This window comes from Tympanuchus pallidicinctus, unplaced genomic scaffold, assembly GCF_026119805.1.
Source record: "Tympanuchus pallidicinctus isolate F22 unplaced genomic scaffold, pur_lepc_1.0 scaffold1, whole genome shotgun sequence".
In the NCBI taxonomy this organism is placed as follows: domain Eukaryota; kingdom Metazoa; phylum Chordata; class Aves; order Galliformes; family Phasianidae; genus Tympanuchus; species Tympanuchus pallidicinctus.
In genome coordinates this window covers 35,954,885-35,969,678 of record NW_026294618.1, presented here as the reverse complement: position 1 = coordinate 35,969,678, position 14,794 = coordinate 35,954,885, and positions in this window count along the sequence as shown.

Below are 14,794 nucleotides of genomic sequence, written 5' to 3'. Positions count from 1 at the left end.
TCATAACTGAGAAATCATTCTAGTCAGTAAAGCCCTAAGCTAAGTCTAAAATCACTTGATCACTTGTAAATCATTGTCACTTGAATGTTTTCTCAAATATGACTTAATTAAAATTCAAAACAGTGTTAAACTTCTGGGAAAAGACTTCCATAAAGGGGTACTTCCTGGGAAAAGAGGGAAATTGAGAGCTCTCAGCTAGCATTGCACTTTATTATTCATGTATAATTCCTCAGCATCACTGAGCATCTGCTAATAAATTTGATTCAAGATTCCATGATAGCTTTTACCTTCATTACTCAATCCCAGCATGAGTTTTATATCTGATGAGAATTGATATTATTATTAATAAGAATTCTTATTCTATTAATATCATCAGGTAAGTTAAAAATGTTTCTAAAATCCTACTCCTTAATTAGAATGATAATAATAATGATCTTCATTTAGAAGAAAATATCTTTATTTTCCCTGGAAGCTAACTGACAGATGGTCACCTTGGCAGTATGTTGCAGTAGTGTAACCAAACACTTATTAAGAATTTCTGATGCAGAAGGTGATCAAGAGCATCAGAAGCTATTACTTCTAACTCAGGGTTTTGTCAATCTTCTTTCCCTTTGTACCTTCACATTTATAGATAAGCCTAAATCCAGATCAAATATAAAACTTTATTTGAACAAGTACAGATCTGTCATACTGATTCGGTCTATGACTTTGTTCCATGTGATATAATTATTTTCCATGTGGTTAGACCACAGATTTGCGAGTCTAGTTTTCTTTCACAGCTGTACTTTTCTGAATTATAATTAGAAAAAGACAGATCTCTAGTGGACTTGATTTCCTTCTACCTTACTTTGTAGGCAATTACATTCATGCAAAATAAAAGCGTTACTGAATGAGAGTGATAGTATTTCATACTCAATTTGGACTCAGGTATATATTTCTCTTTGCAAAGTAACAAGTATTCAGATTCTTCTTCTTTCCTTGGTACAGTTACAGATATTGAGAGGGAAGCCTGGTTTTCTTAACAGTAGCTTTATAACAGCCTTAAACTGAGAAAGGTGTTCTGTTTTTTGCAAAATGAAATACTGCCACATCAGGTCAAAACCTGATAGAATAGACTAAGATTCTTCAAATACTTACAACCAAATGAACAATTTTCACATTTTTACAATCAGAAAGCTTTCCTCCAGGAATTCTATGATGATGCTCATAGCTGGTATCTGGCCATTTTGTGCAATTTGAATGGCATAGGGCAGTAGATTTCTGGAAACCATGATATAAGCTGTGCTGTCTCGTGCAAGGAAATAAACATAGCTGACTACAACATTAGTTTAAATATTTTCTAGATTGACCCTTTCTTCAGATGCATTCAGCGATTCATTTAATATTGTCAAAAAGCTATAATAAAGGAGTCATAAGTGGAACAGTCATCTTAATTTACACATTTGGCATTCTGGAAATCAGTTAATTACAACTACAAACAATTATGATGAAAATTCAATTTAGGAAACTTTCTAGCAGTAATGATAATGAAGCAATGAAATAGATTGTCTGGGGTCATTGTGGATTCTCACTGTTGGAGATCTTTAAGAATAGGTTAGACAAACATCTGTCTGGCATAACAACATAGACACATCCTTAGCTGGGAAATATAATCATAATACATTGATTTTTCTTAAGTGCACAGACCGTCCCAGCACACTTATCATCACTGGCCCCAAGCAAAAGTAGAGACTGTAGCTCCATTGTAAAAATGGAATCAGCCGCATGGACACTCTACATGTCACTGAAAATATCTCCATTTGCAACTTTTTTTCTCTGACACGGGGGATGATTAAGCAATGGCAGTAGCTTCAATGGATGCTCATTTTACATATTGTGGAGTTTTTGTAACTTACTGAAAATCCTTTATCTGCATGGGGGAAATCTGTATGGACATGTCATTGCCATTCTGAGGTAAAAAATCAAGATGGTTCTTTTCTTCTCTGCCTTCTCTGCTGAAGATCAGCACAACATGCAAATCTGTCAGTCATACTTCCGGTATTCCAGGTTTTCATCCTATAAGTCATTAATTTTATAAAATATGCAAGAGCATTTTTAACACAGAAGTATTCCAGCAAATTATTCATATGGATAATCAAATCAAAATTAACATTATCAGAAATAGAAGAAAGTATACTTTGCTCATTATTACCTGTGCCTTTGCTACTCACTTGTGTGCTCTCTAATTTGACATAACACTGTCCAGACTGTCTCCACTTCAAGACTCACCATGGAAGAGCCAGATCATGCAATGCGGTGCAGCAGTGGGACTATCCAACAGCAGCATGAAATGTGAAAGCTCATTTGCCTCTTTATTAAACCTTTGCTGTAGGCAAACAGAAAAACAGTGATGGCATTAATCAGTAGCAAAGAGAGGTTGTGGGATGGGAAATTAGGCTCTACACATGGATGAGTCCCTCTCTACTGGTGGCAGAAGATGCCTAAGAGGAGTTCATTCTCTTTGAGGTGCATTTGCTTTGAGAGTTTAGATTGTGTTATCTTCACACATTTTCAACTTTCCTATTCAATCGCTCTCTTCCTAAGCAGTCTTAAATTCTTGTGGAAAGAGATTAATAGGATGAGGCAAGTTAAAATTAACTTACTTTTTATTTAAAAATGCTCCATTTTAACTTATCATTATCTGCTCACCAAAGATGGTAACAGATATTTATTTGCTCCATCACACATAAAAATGTCTGTAAGGAATCACAGGAATCAAGTCAGAAGAAGAACAAAAATATTTTTCAAGATCGTGAAAGAACATAATTTTGTTCCTTAAATCCATGTCAGAACTTTCAGTTATTGCCCCATATGTCTCTTATTTCTGCTTTCTGTATGCTTTTTAAATCACTAATGATAATACTTTGGTTAAATGCCTGCAAATTTGATTCGTTGTACCAGACCAACCACCCTAACTCTTTTCATCAGTCAGTCAGTACTAGTTTTACTGAAATTTCACTGAAGTCTTTGCAGCACTAACAATTACATGAGAGCTGAATTAAACTCTGTCCTAAACAGCTAATTTATTTACTGTGTATAACCTACAAAGGATGTATCATTTAAACACATATAGACATAAAAAATATGATCTTTTAAAATTTATTTTGAAGAAAATCAAGATCATCTTATTTGCTTGTTTTAAATTATAATCCTTGCTTTCATTCAACACATGAAACATGAGATCATTCAGGATTCTTTTCTTGAAGCTTATTTAACATGAAATGTTTCATTTTCTTGGATTGGCGCTTTGCAAGCATTTTCCTTAATACTATCACATACCTTTGATTTAATTGAGAAAAGTCACTCTAAAAGAATGTCATTTTTCTTACATGCTAAAACAAAAGGTAATGTAATTAAAACTATGCAAAGCAAAGGAAAAAGAAAAAGATCAACAGCAAAGCCAGCAAAAAAACTTCTTAAGTGCCCAGGCTGAACAAAGGCACGTCAACATCTACAATAAAAAACTGCTGCAGTCAACATGTAAGTAGGTGACCTGTAAATTATCTAATTTTAAAAAATCACATTATAACGGTTTCAAGGAGGAGAAAGACAGAAGGAAAATGGAAGAAAGATAAGGAAGGAAGGAAGGAAGGAAGGAAGGAAGGAAGGAAGGAAGGAAGGAAGGAAGGAAGGAAGGAAGGAAGGAAGGAAGGAAGGAAGGAAGGAAGGAAGGAAGGAAGGAAGGAAGGAAGGAAGGAAGGAAGGAAGGAAGGAAGGAAATATTCTAGCTGCCAAAGACTTATTCAGAAAGAAATATTTTTACATTTTTATCCCTATAATTTTTAGGATTTCTGCTAAAAATTTGTCAAAGATTTAGTAAAGGATCATTGAGGAAGACCGAAAACGTCTACTGAAATCGATTTCAGAATCATCAATGCTACAAATTTAGATATAGGAATCACATTAACTTTTAAGTGTTTTTTCTAAATTATGATTAAAAAAAAGAAAGAAAGAAAGAAAGAAAGAAAAAAAAAAGAAAACAGAAAGAAATCTCAGAAAGATATCTGGGAGCCATTGAATTGCCTGGGAGCAACACAGGTAATGGATCAAGACTTGAGGCTTGAGCCACTGTAACACTCTCTTTGGGTTTTTTCATCAGCAAAGTTATGTCTTTCACATCTTCAAAGATAATGCCAAGAGTATCTGCTGCTGTGCTTTCACCTGCACATTGTCATGGAAGAAGAAAGAACTCCTGCTTAGAGCAGATTAAAGACATAACGAAAAATAATTGGTATGAACAGCTTAAAGGTACACAAGCCTTTATCTGTCTTTGTAATCTACAGGATATTTGAATGACATTAGATGGTTAAATAGTGAGACAGAACACAGATGTAGTGATTTCCCCTTTGTGCAAATGCCTAATAAAAGGCTTTTCCCATCAAAACAGTGCCAAAAGAAAAGATACAGAGTAGTTTTTCTATCATGATTTTTTCTCCCATCATCAATACAGAAGATTGGTATAAAGAAGAAAGTGTGACCAGTTTGTGAGCACAAAGAGGTAGACATGATTCCTCTCAGAAAATATCCTTTCATTACATTAATTGACTAAGGCTAAGAGTCTTGGCAGCTTAACTCCACTGGAATTGAAGGTATGAATGCAATGAACAACCTGAAACAAATTTTCTGACCTAAAATAGACTTTGAATGAGTTAAAAATAGGAAAGAATTCTAATCATCTTACTGTGTTTTATTTTTTAAATCAGTCTCTATGTCAGGTTATTGCTATAAATGAGAGTTATGCCCAAGGATAATTGCAAATACTTATTTTTAAAAGAGAAATCATCACACTTTTCAAATTCAAAACCTGTCTTTTCTTTCTACTTCTAAGAAAACAATGTTATGTTTTTAAAAGCTTTTCTTGATTAGCAAATTTTCAATCTTAAACATACTTTGCTGGTCTGAGTAGAATACTTGAGATCCCAAAGTGCGAATTACTTTCTCATCTCTTTTTATTTCTTTTTATTAAGACTTCTTTTATCTTTATTGAGCAGAAGATCTTAGTCTTTGCTGTATCTGAGCAGGGCATGAAGGAATTGAGGAAACTGTACAGTTTCTACAATGTGGAATCACTGCAGTCTTTGGCTACCTTGATACCTTTTCATTCCCTAAATCATATTGTACAACAGATAACTAACAAAAGGGCAGATATATACCTCTAGAGACAAATATGCTCTTGGACATTTTTCTAAGTTGATTGTTGACAGTAGCAACAGACCCCCTACCCCTACCCCCCCAAAAAAAATTACATCAAACAATCATTATCAAAAACATTTAACTGACTGGTTCTCTGGATGGATTATGTCTGATTTAATATATAGGGTCAGTCAGTCACCATATGTTCTATAATAAAAACTGTGCATTCACTCAGGCAGATTAAAAACCAAAGGAAAAAAAGAAAACAGAAGCTTTCAGAGAAAGAGAGGAGTCATTAATAAATTTGCATAAAGAAAAAAGGAAAGATTTCTTTGCTTACTTGTACTTATTTATTTACTACTCCCCAGCTCTTAGCTGTATTTCTTTCCTTAGGAAGAAATTTTTCCTCAGACTGTCTTTTTTTCAATGCCAGTAGAGTTTGGGGATTTTTCTATCATTTAAAAGCTATCATTTTCATTATGCTTCTCCTATTTGCCATGTTCTACTTAGAATGGCAGTTCTGACAAACCATGACAGGGGAGACAGAAAACCAACAAAAGGTATCTAATCATTTTTACACAATACTACAAGCCTCAGTAGAACACTGGATTGTTACATAGATTGCTAGGGACCACAGCAATTCAACTGTTCTCTCATGTGGTTTAAATCACAGTGGCCGTGAGGCATCTTTAGTAACAGGAGTGCCACCATTACTAGAATTTCTCCCTTTTCACATCCCAGCAAGACTGAACTTACAGTCCTGCAATCTAAAGTTGTTTTTAGTCATCTTCTTATTATTATGAGTAAACAGTGTCTTATTACACAAGTATCCCATTGAAACTATTTGCCCACATTCATCCAGAATGAACAAAGAGGCATAAATATTTATTACTCTTGATAACTCCACAGTAAGTCCTATGTTTGTATTTAAGTGATAATGATTGAATTTTCAGAATCTGACTTATTTTGAATTACTTAACTTGAAAATTTCACAACGTAGACTCATTGACTCTAGGTTCATTAGATAAAAGAAAACAGGTGTCCTAGTTCAAAGGAAGAACCGTCTGAAGAATTTTAGACAACTGCTTTGGACTGAAATGAACTGCACTCAGAATCACCTTCCTCTCTTCATCAGCTAGAAGAGAAGGCTAAGGAGACTAAATCAGGTGTCAGCCTTTCCTGTCAAGAGGTTACATAGATTGCACCACTACTTCCTAAAAAGACAACAACAAAAAAAACAACTAAAAAAAAAGATGTATACTCTAAAATGTTGAGTACCTCAACCAAAGATAATTCATCTATCTGCTTCATGTCAATTTAAGGGCAAAATAATTTGTTTTCTGGAAATGCTAGGCTATTTTTATTGATTTTCAGCTCAAGTAACATCAGCCTTCTAAATAAAAAAACCTACTATATACAAGATTTCTAAGCAATTTTATAGTTCTGGAGAAAAATAGGGATTTTCAAAGGTGATTTTGCACAGTGTAACCATCTTGGTATTTCAGAGAGGTAGCATAAGTCAGGTTTGAAAGTGGACACATAATTTCTTCATTGATAATAGATAAGCAGCCAAAATGGCTAGGCTCAAAGTAGATGCTAAATTTTGGATTACTGAAGTTAGACCAGTGACCAAGTTGTACAGGTTCCACAAAAATAAAATTCTGCCTAATTTGCTTAGGTACCTTCATACAGCCTTTAAGTAGAAAGTCATACAGCCTTTAAGTAGAAAGTTAGAGCACCCCAATTCTTGCCTGTTACTCAGACTGACTAATGATCATTTTCGATTTTATATGACCTTCAGATTTGATCAATGATTCTAATATTTATCTCATAGGAAAAGCAGAAGAATGCTGCATTTTTTAGATTGTAGTTTCTATAGAATGATGGCTATCCTTCTGTTATGTACATAGATACTACTACATTTAAACTTTGCACTGCTACATTTAAACTTTTAAACTTTTATTTCTGAAGGATTCATACAGTCTTGATCTTATTCCGATGATCATAATAATGGTAACAGCATTAAAAACATAGGCACGCTATAACCTTCCCATGAAAATGAGGCAGCAAATGCTTTCTGGATATCCTCAGAGCAGTGATTTGCCCACTCAAGGGTGTTATTGGGAACGTAGTAACAAAGTCATTCATCATTCCAACTGGTATATGTTTATCACTTACTTTAAATGTCTGCACCTGTTAGTAGAGATTAAATGTGTTCCTCTTTTGTTTTGTGCTGTCTTCTCGCCATGTTATCTTTTTGATCAAACACTGCATAGCAAATTTCTATTGTCAATTAATGCCTTTTATAATTGTAAGCTTTAATTTCCTAGTCCAAACCAAATTCTTCAGAAATACCACATAGACCACTTTGAAAAATTTCTTTCACAGAAAGGCAGATCTTGCCTGCTCTGTTCTACCTGCAAATATTATAATGAAGCTATGCGGTGAATATGTGGTCTGTAATTGATGGATTCTCTTTCCACACTGCATTGTTTAAGCATGCAATACTGGTGTTGCTCCCATTCCTGTAGAACCTCCTGCTTTCCCGTATTGATTTGTTTGAATTTTTACACATATAATCAAGCCTGACCTGAAAAAAGAATGGTTACAGATATAATTACATTTCAAAAGACTTAAACCAAGATGTGTGCTAATGCATTTATTAGGTACTTTTTAGGGACTGTCTGCATTAACAAACATAAAGGTCTAGAACTAGTGTGTAGAGAAAGTGATAAAGGTCAGATACATCAGGGCAAGGGGGCTACTTCAGACTAGTTCTTACATGGCTAATATGAGGTCTATGCTATGCTATGCTTTGCTTTGCTATGCTATGCTATGCTATGCTATGCTATGCTATGCTATCCTATCCTATCCTCTCCTCTACTCTCCTGTCCTGTCCTGTCCTGTCCTATCCTAACAATAAAAGTGAAAGCTAGATCAAGGCTACTGCATAAATTACTTCAAAACAATCATATAGATATCTAAAAAGAAATACTAAACTTTTCCTAAATAAATTTTAGTGTTGCATGGCCAAGCAAATTGCTGAAAAGTTACTTGGGCTGCCAAAACTCTAAAGCAGAAATATCTTCCTAGACCATTTGAATAATATTACATCTCAGTGATCTAAATATCTGAAGAGGGAACACTAAAAATCCAGTTAATATCAGATTAGTGTTTGGAATTGGCTGTGATCTTAATGATCAAGAACAGCACTATCAGTGTTGAGAAATGTCTCTATTCATTTTTACAAGGTTTACATCTACATGACTTAAGCAATAGAGTTCTCAGACATATTTCAGATCCTTATTCAGCAAAAATTTACAGTTTTGAATATTCCCACAAGACAGCTGCAGATGACTCATATCACAGCTATTAAATATATCAGAAACAATTTTTCTCCCTCCATTTTCCAGTATGGTTTCTTCAAGTTAACTAAATATATTATTTATTAGAGAATATGCTATCAACAAAATAAAGGGAAGTCCACAGATAAAAGTGAATAGACGGTTCTTAGTATGGAATACTTCCAGCATTCCTCATAAAGCAAGTAAGACATTAAAAAGTAAATTGCAGTTGTAGGCTGTATGCAGAAAATCAGAGAACTTCAGGAAACATAAAGAAAGAGAATAAGATAAAGTTTTTGATATGCTTCTCCATCACTTGCAGAACCTCCACCACTGACAGAATAATGAACTACTAGTTACATTGAATATAGAATGGGATATAGTAGAAGATAATATAAGAATCAATGTAACTTTTTTAATAACATGATCACAATAAACCAAATGTAAATAATAAGCTGGGATTAATTTCCAAAAAGTGTTTAGAGCTCTTTTGTTTGCATTCTGTATACTGCAGCACCAGACATAATACCGATAAAATTTTACTGAATACAAAAGCAAAATATCAGTCCTACACCTTTTCTTTTCATTTGTCTTCCCACTGCATGAAGTTTATAAACTGTGCGGCTATACGACTGGATGATTCACAATAACTCAGTGACAAGTTTAATCAGAACAATCATCGGTAATGATATGTTGTGAATAATGCAGCCACAGATTGATTTAGTGCAAACCCACACGTACATTTCCACATGATTCATTGGAAAAAGCTAATGCTTTGTACTACAGAGTGCCTTGAATTTTATGAAGAGGTTTCCTTATATGGACGTTTTGAAGGTTTTCATATGTGGAATTATTTGCATATTTTTATTGCATTTACTAGCAAGACAAAATTAGAAAGTTAAAAGTATGCCAAGAGGGAAAGAAAACCATGCAAATTAGAGCTCAATTACAAAGAAACTGGAAAGGATAGGGTGGATGGAGACATATTCCTTACATATCTCAACAATTAGTTTAAGCAGTCAAAGTCAAAAGATTCTAATGCTTGATAATCTAATAACACAGTCAAAAATAATGTATACTTCAATTTTATGGAACAGTTCTTCACTTGGGAAAAGGAAATATTGTGGTGAGGTCTTTGCTCAGAATGGCATCCATCCAGGCTGATGAAATCTGCCTTTGACCTCTCCAATAATGAACAAGTATTTTCTATATTTATAAAAGAAACTGGAAATCAGATACATCTTTATCACTAGTGTTTAGCTAACAGTGATTACTGCATAACACACATGTCTTTAGAGTTCATTACTCTTAGGCACCTTCATTTTGATGAGCATATAAAGAATCTGATTAACATGTATAGCACTGAGCTTCTATGTTATTTTGCAGACTATCAGGATCTATAATATCAGTAGCATTTATTTGGCAAATTACATTTATCTGGAATCCATGTTTAATGCAACTATAATTCACCTTCCAAAAGACTAATATTGAAAAGGAGATGTCTAAATGTCAAGTGTTGCAAATGACACTGATGTAAAGGCACTCCTACATTATTCTTTTAGATCAAAATATCTGTACCTTAAACAGTTTTCAGCAAAATTAACACATTCCATTAAAAAAAAAATAAAAAAATAAAATCCTATCTCATTTGGGGTCTGCAAGGAACAATTCATTCCTAGAGATAATGAGTCAACCTTGAGGCCAAAGAACTTTCAGAATTTTCAAATTTGGACAATGATTGAAATTTGAACATTGGAAGCTTGGAAGGGTGCTGTGAGACACCAAGATACCTGAGCCATGTCCAAATGTCCTTTGACTATCTCCAAAGATGGAGACTCCACAACATCTCTGCCTGCATTTATGTTTGTACAACATAGTAATTATGTTTAGACAGAGCCTCCTGTGTTTCCATTCATTTTTTCTTACGCTGTCCCTGAACACCACTGAAAAGAGTGTAGATCTATCTTTGTACCCTCCCTTCAGGTATTTTTTTACACATTTATAAAATCCCTCCTGAGAATTCTACAGGCTGAACAGTCTCAGTCCCACAGACCTTCCTCACAGAAGAGATGCTCCAGTCCTCTGTGCCCCTTTTATGGACTCTCTCCAGTATACCCATGTACCAGAGAACCCAGAACTGGACTACTTCAGATATGAGCTCCAAGAATCAAAGAATCATAGAATTGTAGGATTACCTTTCTTGAACTGATAGCAATACTTTGCTTAATGCAACCCAGGGTACCATTATTACTTCTTTGCAGTAAGGGCACACTGCTGGCTCATGTTCAATATGGCATCTACTAGAATCCTTGAGTTCTTTCCAACAAGGCTAGAAGAAAATCTGTCTAACAAGGTATAATAAACTAGGTAAATTCCAAACTTCAAAGAGTTTTAATTAGGGCTGGGGATAAGATATAGCAAGGTAGATAGATAAAGATTGGAAAACAGTAGGGATTTGGGGAAAATAGTTAAATGTAGAAAGGACTGAAAACATGTTATTGCTTTTATTATTATTGTTATTATTGTTGTTATTGTTATTATTATTGCTATTTAAAATCCCACCAGAAAAACCCACTTGATATGCTTCAAAAAAAAAACAAAAAACAAACCACTATGCTATGCTGATATGCTAGTAATGCCTGGTAAACTCAATACTCTGCATATACTTAACATTCCAGTATTTGACCTCAGCTATTTAGAGGCTTGAAATGAGGTTTCGTTCTTAAAATGGGGTAGGTAACCGAGGTGCTGACAAGCTACCTATAAGGCTAGATCAAATAGGATATGCTAAACAAGGGTTGGCATCAACAGTAGCAGCAGCCTTTGCTTCAGGAGCTGAAACTAGCGGGAGTTTCTGAACTGCGGTTATAATAAATGCAGGTACAATTTAGCCAAGACTGCCATGGTATTATTGTTGTGGAAAAATTATACCAAAATATCTCAATATGATAAGGATAAAATGCAATTATGCAAGTCCTATAAACAGAGTTCTATCAGTATCAATCATAGTTTAAATAAGAGCCTGGCAATTTCAAAAATTAGAAAATGAATATTAAAAATGTATGAAATAACTTTTTTCTATTCTTTTCAGAGGTATTATTAAAGAGTTGAGATTAAAATTTATCTTTTACTTTCCTACTATTGTCTTTCTGCAGATTCCTATTTTGACTAGGCATGGACCAAAGATTTAAAAGGATGTAATATTTCCCCTATCATAAACCAAAAAAGAACCCAAAATCTTTAGACCACCACATCCTAAATAAATGACAAAGTATGTGAAGAAGTCGAAAAAGTCACTTTTAGAGCTGTGAAGAGAACTCCTTTTCAAGTTTCCCAGTTCAGTGTCATGGTCTTTACTTTCTGCTACTCTTTTAACATTTATGGAGATGAGGGAAGAAAAATGTCATTAAGTACTGTAGTTACATTCTTACATCCTTGAAAATCACAATCATTTAACATGTAAGCTTTAATTCTGCCTCATTTTTTCCACATTTCTATTCAACTTTCTTGGCCAAAAAAAAAGAAAAAAAAAAGAAAAAAAAAGAAAAAGTTGACTGATTTTAGATAATTTCCACGAGATTTCAGAAACTTTTTAGTGGTATGTCACTGATCCATCAAGTATTAAGTTAATATTTCAACTGGATAAATTTGTTGATGTCTAAAATTGCCATCTACAATGTATTAATATACTTTGTATAATTCCTTCAGAAGATCCATTCAAAAAAAATGAGACTTGTTTGTATGTAGTAAAATCTAACACCAGTGCTACAATGACTATTTTTGATTGTTCCTTGACATATTAATATTTAATGAAATACAGCTGGATAATAGGTCTACTCTTTCAATAATTGGATACAGGTTTCAGTTTTTTATAATCTTGCCTGACTAAAAGTTGTTATGAAGAAATTTTCCTGGACAAATATTTGGTTCAGAACAGACAACAAATTTCACAAAATCTGTCCAACTAACAATTTGCAAATGATCATCCTATCACAACTTTCACTCCCTCAACGCATATGAGATAAATGATTTTTTAAATTGTTCAGTACAATATTTATTTTGTTTAAAACATAGATAATACTGTTTCAAATCTTTCAAGGACATGTGAAGGTGTACTTGCAGCAGTCTGGGCAGACTTAAATCGTCATACTGTTGCATATATTAAAAGCAAGTCCAAGAAAAAACTAAAAATTCTGCTTCCACAGAGTATGGGCAAAGGCCACTGCCTAACAAATGTTACTTTAAGTGATAGATAAGGACACTGATAGTGATGAAAAAAAAATAAATTATGTGTGATCATCTTTAATACAGTGACAGGAAATTAAGAGATTTTAATTAAAGTTACAAAGCCCAAAACTTTTCTCAGTGTTGAAGGGTTTGCCTTTGCAAACTCAGTAGCATTCTTTTGTCACAAGGTCTTTTAAGTACCTATTCAAGTATAATATACCATTAGTCAACTATTTTTCACATGAAATCTGAATTTGCAACTTTGAAAAAGTAAATCTCAACATTGGTTCATATTTTTGTACTACCTCGGCTAAAAAGGGTCTGAGTTTGATTAATTATTGATGTGGTCTTCTGTTTCCACCTAGTTTTTACATTAAGGTAGGCTGGATGTTCCATGAATTGAAAGCTGTTATCTATGTGCACAGTAGGTCAGTGTATCCTAACTATGGAAGTGGAAGAAAAGGAAGAAGGGTGAAATGGATAAAGTTATAGCAACGGCTTAGTCAAGTCATTTGATTTGACTTTCCTCCATCTTCAGTGTGCTCCAGGGATTCTGGATGAAATAGTACATAGTCCCCAATCGGTTTTCATTTTTCTTCCTATAGTAGCTTTTAATGATAACAGTATAATGGAGAAATCATAATCAGAAAGCTGCAGGTTTAAGAGATATCCCTCAGGTCTAAACTTGCCTCTTCAGCTTTAGCAGTACATTCTAAGTATATTTGCAGCCTTGACTAGTTTTCTGCTTTCAAACTAGATTCCATTAAAGTGGGTAAGAGGGAGGAAAAGGGAACAAACAGAATACAAATATAGCACCCTATATACAAGGACATTTTTAGAAGGATACAGATATTCATTATGGCCTTCCTCTCAGTCTGAGGGAAGATTAATGAACTGTTGTCTCTTTTGTATCCAAAAGTTTGGCTATTCTAGATGGTGTTTCATGCATTTAGTTCGAAAAGCTTATTCATTATCCAGTGCTATGAGTAGTATGCGCCTAACTGAGCATATTTAACTTAAACTTAATTGCTATTAACTTAGCTTAATTGCTATTCCAAGTGAGGAGAACCAGTAACAACTCATTCTTCCATTCATACACTGATCTGCATATAAGAATCTATCTCAAAAATGCAGACTTAGTTTCAATTTTAATTTATAAAGAGTAGTTAACTTGGATATATCCCTCTAAACCAGTGAATTATAAATAGAGGTTGTAGTGGGTGTAGTCAGAAGTAGAAATAAACCAATTAGGGGATGCTTAAACATTTGAGACACCCTTTGATATCTAAAACACAGAAATGCAGCTGGTGGACATGACACAGGGACATCTTCAAAGTCAGCATCTGCGAGCCAGGTGACATACTGTGAGCAACTGAACCATAAACTGAAGTTTGTATGTGGATCAGTCTATTCATATAGAAAGACACCCTTGGACTAGACCTACAAAGTAAATTATACTTCCTTACTGTAACCAGCATCAAGGTTAAAACATTTTCCCCTCCCTCTGTGTAGAAATAAAAGCTTCTCTTTTTATTAAAAAAAAAAAAAAAGATTATTAAAAAAAAAATAGTGTCTTTTAAAACTTCTGAGTCCTTTTGTTAACGTACTGACAGGGATGATGATGAGTGGACATTCTACATTTTCTGATTCTTAATAAAAACATTTCCCCTCAAGCATTCCAAATAAGACAAAATAAGGATTTTAATCTGGGTCTCTGATAAATTATCTGTACTTTTGCCTCACCCTGAAAATGTCATGTATCCAGCTACTGTTTCATACAGAAAGACTGAAAGATTATGAATCTTCACATTCCATTCAGAAGAAATTTGAATCCACCCTTTTCTATCTTGTATGAACAATTTCGGATCTTTGTTTTTTTCAGTCCTGTTAAAATGTAAATACTCTGAACATGTGGATGAACAAATTAGTTTTGCACTTGGAACTCTGATATGTTAGATTAATTCAAATAAAAAAGAAGTTTCTGTGGAAAACATAATTCTTACAGCTATATATATCACAAGAGAAGAACAAATGAAAAAAAAAAAAAAAAA